Below are 6,013 nucleotides of genomic sequence, written 5' to 3' on the forward strand. Positions count from 1 at the left end.
AAAACATGCGCTCTTTTCAAATAGTTCCCTTCCACGAAATAGTCACATCCAAGAAATAGGCATTGACCTCAATAAGGTCAAGACCAGCATTGGCCAACAGGCAGGTCATTAGAAATACACTACTGCATTGTAATATACTGTAATCTATTTATGAAGCGCAATCAATGATGTATACATTACCTTGGTGGACAAAATAATGCCAGACAGTACTATCTTGTTACACCCAGTCCAGACAACTGCTAGGCTGCAGTGCTGTTTTAAAACGGCTCCAGTCCAGTCAAACATCTGCTGAGTTAGTTGGGACCATACAATTAGGAATTAGAATACTAGAATGTCCTGAACCGTCTTAAGATGGTCCAAATGTCAGCCATGTTGGTCAGGGAGTTGGTGTTACCTGTGATTAAATGTTTTCCACACACGTAGCTATGTATCTCCTCCGGGTCCCAACATTTCCTACGCCAAATAGCCTGAAGCCACATGGCTCCATTTCCCTATTTGGAAGCACTGTGAACCGTAGGTCGGGGTTTTGGACCTGTTTACATGTACATTGAACAACACAGCACATTTTAGGCATGTTTTGTTTTTGCTGTTTAACAAAAAAATCGACAACGAACTTGTCTCTTTTACAATGGGGGTGAAGGAGAAATACTTTTTGTTTCCCCCAATTTGGGGGCGTGGTCGAGGGAAATTCCTTATTATTTAAGTGATAATGCAAGAGAAGCCAGTGTTTGTTGGATATATTGCCATGGGTGTTGCTCGTCGAGGGCCGACAAACCGTGCCAATATATCCAACAAACACCGGCTTCGAGGGCATTATCACTTTTATACAACGGGTTACCAACATATTCAAATAATGATTGACATATTTTCATTAAAAACTTTATTTTGATAAATGTATTCGTACTATTTCATCCTTCCACAAGATATAGTCCCGACACAAATCTAGGGTTGCTAGAGACACGACCCAGTCGTTCGATCTTTTTGTTCTGTATCTATGGACGCGACCCAGTCGTTCGTTCTAAATGTTCCATTGCCATACTGGCTGGCAACGTTCTTATCCCTTGCTTGCTAGCTAGCCAACTACGGCTAATTTACAGTTATGTCAAACAGTTCAGACAGAATAACAGACAGCAAAGTAGCTGCATTTGCATTTGTTTAAGCTGTTTTCTAGTGACATTTATTTGGATACATCCATAACAATCAGCTTATAATGCGCGACTTTGCCTGGCAGAGAAAATGTGCTCTCGTCAGGATACTGTTGAGACAATAGAAAGACAACCCATGACATTCATTTGAGCTGATTTTAATAAATGAAACCATACATTCTCTTTGTTATCCACCACAGCTGACATAGCTATAGCTACTTATTGTATGTCACATTTATCTGTACATTCCCCTGGATGATGCATTGGTTGAAATATCTGTCGGAGTCTGTGCTACTACTTCTGCAGCCTTGCTTCAGCCTTTTGGGTGTCGATGGTGCTGCGGTGTTCTCTTTGTTTTTGACCAGGATGTTGCTCCAGCGTTTTCTGTCTGTCAGTGAGGGAAGCCAGTAGCTATGGAGCGAACCTTTGCACCGATGCCCACTCTCTGATATAATCTCCCTCGCTTCTAAACCAGCATTGGCCAGTTTCTGGACTGTCGTGGTCCTGATGCTGTGATTTGTGTATGTACAGTCGTGGTCAAACGTTTTGAGAATGACACAGGTATTGGTCTTCACAAAGTTCGCTGCTTCAGTGTTATGAGATATTTTTGTCAGATGTTACTATGGTATACTGAAGTATAATTTCAAGCATTCCATAAGTGTCAAAGGCTTTTATTGACAATTACATTAAGTTTATGCAAAGAGTCAATATTTGCAGTGTTGACCCTTCTTTTTCAAGACCTCTGCAATCCGCCCTGGCATACTGTCAATTAACTTCTGGGCCACATCCTGACTGATTATGCAGCCCATTCTTGCATAATCAATGCTTGGAGTTTGTCAGAATTTGTGGGTTTTTGTTTGTCCACCCGCCTCTTGAGGATCGACCACAAGTTCTCAATGGGATTAAGGTCTGGGGAGTTTCCTGGCAATGGACCCAAAATTTCGATGTTTTGTTTTCCGAGCCACTTAGTTATCACTTTTGCCTTATGGCAAGGTGCTCCATCATGCTGGAAAAAGGCATTGGTCGTCACCAAATTGTTCTTGGATGGTTGGGAGAAGTTGCTCTCGGAGGATGTGTTGGTACCATTCTTTATTCATGGCTGTGTTCTTAGGCAAAATTGTGAGTGAGCCCACTCCCTTGGCTGAGAAGCAACCCCACACATGAATGGTCTCAGGATGCTTTACTGTTGGCGTGACACAGGACTGATGGTAGCGCTCACCTTGTCTTCTCCGGACAAAGTGTATTCCGGATGCCCCAAACAATCGGAAAGGGGATTCAGCAGAGAAAATGACTTTACCCCAGTCCTCAGCAGTCCAATCCCTGTACCTTTTGCAGAATATCAGTCTGTCCCTGATGTTTTTCCTGGAGAGAAGTGGCTTCTTTGCTGCCCTTCTTGACACCAGGCCATCCTCCAAAAGTATTCGCTTAACTGTGCGTGCAGATGCACTCACACCTGCCTGCTGCCATTCCTGAGCAAGCTCTGCACTGGTGGTGCCCCGATCCCGCAGCTGAATCAACTTTAGGAGACGGTCCCGGCGCTTGCTGGACTTTCTTGGGCGCCCTGACGCCTTCTTCACAACAATTGAACCTCTCTCCTTGAAGTTCTTGATGATCCCATAAATGGTTGATTTAGGTGCAATCTTACTAGCAGCAATATCCTTGCCTATGAAGCCCTTTTTGTGCAAAGCAATGATGACGGCATGTGTTTCCTTGCAGGTAACCATGATTAACAGAGGAAGAACAATGATGTAAAGCCTTTTAAAGCTTCCAGTCTGTTATTCTAACTCAATCAGCATGACAGCATGATCTCCAGCCTTGTCCTCGTCAATACTCTCACCTGTGTTAACGAGAGAATCACTGACATGATGTCAGCTGGTCCTTTTGTGGCAGGGCTGAAATGCAGTGGAAATGTTTTTTTGGGGATTAAGTTCATTTTCATGGCAAAGAGGGACTTTGCAATTAATTGGTGTACCGGGATTCAGAGCCTGGGAGTTTTGGAACTGGGCCATGTCCTTATCGGTGATGGGAGGGTGGCTGTTTGTGATATATTTTCCTTGCCTTAGCTGTTTGATGTTGACCAGAAATACATGATTCGAGGTGGTAAATTCAGTGTCCTTCATAAGGCACCAGCTGCGACCGATGGGTGGGTCATTTAGAAATCGGTTGAGCCCACTCTGGACTGCCAGGTAGCTACATATGATGTACTGCTCCCCCTTCCCATTTCGTACATTTCCATAAAACTGTCGGAGAAGGATGTTAAACTCTTCCTTAGTGACAGTTTTGAAGTCAACAACTTTTTTATTCTGCTAGCCAGCCCTCGAAGCAGCCCAGTTTGTATTTTTAACTGTTTCTTTCGTTGCGGCTTTTCTCTAGGTCATTCAATGCAGTATCCCCCAAATCGGCCATGCCTGGTTATTATTGCCATCTCTTTTTCCCATTCATCCATAGTCATGCCGCCGAAAAGATCATAAATAAATGTTCCACTCATCCAGTTTAGTTTTTGCAACAAAGTATAGATTTAGCCAGTCAACTGAAGAAAAAAAACATTTTGTATGTTGCTATGACAACCAGCTCATTTTGCTGTCTGTATCATTCGGACACATTCACTTTAAATGGTACGGTGGAGATTGCAATTCAATATTCAAACATAGGTCGGAGAGACAGACAGCAAGGTTTACAAATCTCTTCTGTTGAAAACCAAATGCTAGTCTAAAAGAAATGGGAGATAATGTCTAGATGCTTTTTATAGTGGAGTTCAAGTTTAAGCATTTCCTAGCTGGGCTGATGAGACAGTGGATTGCGCCGTCAGATGGAACAGAGTAAATAGGCATTTTAACGTCATAGATTTAGCCGGTGGTAACTTGTGGAATAGACACCAGCTGGAATGCAGTTTTAACCAATCAGCATTCAGGATTAGACCCACCCGTTGTATAATACCTGAATGTCTACTGGCTTACAAATTGTAAATGTAACAAGTACTCATATGTTATCATATAATAGCACTCACAGCTTTCCAAGAAAACACAATCTGAGACATTTATGGTCTGTTTAAATATATTTGAGAGGCTATTTATACAGAACATTTATATAAAGCCTGTATAAACATGCAACAATTTCAACAATTTTACTGAGTTACAGTTGATATAAGGAAACCAGTCAATTTAAATAAATTCATCAGGCCCTAATCTATGGATTTCACATGACTAGGCAGGGGCGCAGCCGTGGGTGGGCTTGGGAGGGCATAGGCCGGATGTGGAGGTCCTGGGCTGGCGTGGTTACACGTAGTCTGCGATTGTGAGGCAGGTTGGACATACTGCCAAATTCTCTAAAACAACGTGGTAGAGAAATGAACATTACATTCTCTGGCAACAGCTCTGGTGGACATTCATGCAGTCAGCATGCCAATTGCACTTGAGACATCTGTGGCATTGTGTTGTTGGACAAAACTGCACATTTTAGTGGCATTTTTTTGCTGCCAGCACAAGGTGCACCTGTGTAATGATCATGCTGTTTAATCAGCTTCTTGATATGTCACATCTGTCAGGTGGATGCAGTGACGACCAGTCATTCAGGACAGGTGGGGCAGACCATATTTGTATGCGGCTTTATTAACTCAATTGTTGTTTTTTTTACATTGTTTGCAAAACGGATATGTGACACGTATTCATAACAAAATAACATGCAAAACAGGCAACAACAATTTTTTGGGAAAATAAAAATAAAAACATATATAGTGAGGGAAAAAAGTATTTGATCCCCTGCTGATTTTGTACGTTTGCCCACTGACAAAGACATGATCAGTCTATAATTTTAATGGTAGGTTTATTTGAACAGTGAGAGACAGAATAACAACAAAAAAATCCAGAAAAACGCATGTCAAAAATGTTATAAAATGATTTGCATTTTAATGAGGGAAATAAGTATTTGACCCCTCTGCAAAACATGCCTTAGTACTTGGTGGCAAAACCCTTGTTGGCAATCACAGAGGTCAGACGTTTCTTGTAGTTGGCCACCAGGTTTGCACACATCTCAGGAGGGATTTTGTCCCCTCCTCTTTGCGACTGAAAGTATAAAATAATTTATTTTCCAGATGTCGAAGAGACATCTTATACGGACGTTGAAAATACATCTTATATAGACTTTGAAAATACATTCTCAATAAAGTAAGCATTATACCACAATAATATAGGAAAGAGGAGCCAACTGAAGATTGCAACAGAATATTTATTATTGCTCCCATCTGTCACATGCACTTATGTTAGCTTTTTTTTTTTACTTTAAAACTGGCAGCGATGATATTCAAAGTAGTCCAACCTACAAAATAAACCAACAGAACATTTGAACTACAATAACTTCATCTTTTTCACATTTTCTTTGTGCTTGCCGTCACCTAATATGTGGGAGTGTGTAGTCGATCACGTTACATTTTAAGATACAAAAATAAAAAGGAAGGGGGAAAGGAAAAGATTGCACCGCCAAATAACCCTACACCGATAGATCACTATTTCATTTAAAAAATACACTAATAAATCCATTTAAAAAACACCACCCCATTCCAGTTTTTGACCCTTACTGATCCTACACTAGGCCAACGGCCTGGGAGGACGGGAATCTTTCGTTCAACACACCTTGTAACTCTTCTGCAGTAAAACCTTGTACACCTAAGTACTTCTCTGCAGCTGCCACCGCAACATATATTTTCTGTTCTTTCATTCCATTTCTGCGGTACAGTTGATAACCATGGCAATGAATGTTAAGAAGCCAACCTTACTGAAACACAAATTTGTATCACTCTGTATTGGCCTAGGCCTACTACTCACCCTTGACCCATCATCCTCTACTCTCTTCACTGCCTGAACCTGGCAACC

This window comes from Coregonus lavaretus (assembly GCF_964263955.1).
Source record: "Coregonus lavaretus genome assembly, chromosome: 15".
Taxonomy (NCBI): domain Eukaryota; kingdom Metazoa; phylum Chordata; class Actinopteri; order Salmoniformes; family Salmonidae; genus Coregonus; species Coregonus lavaretus.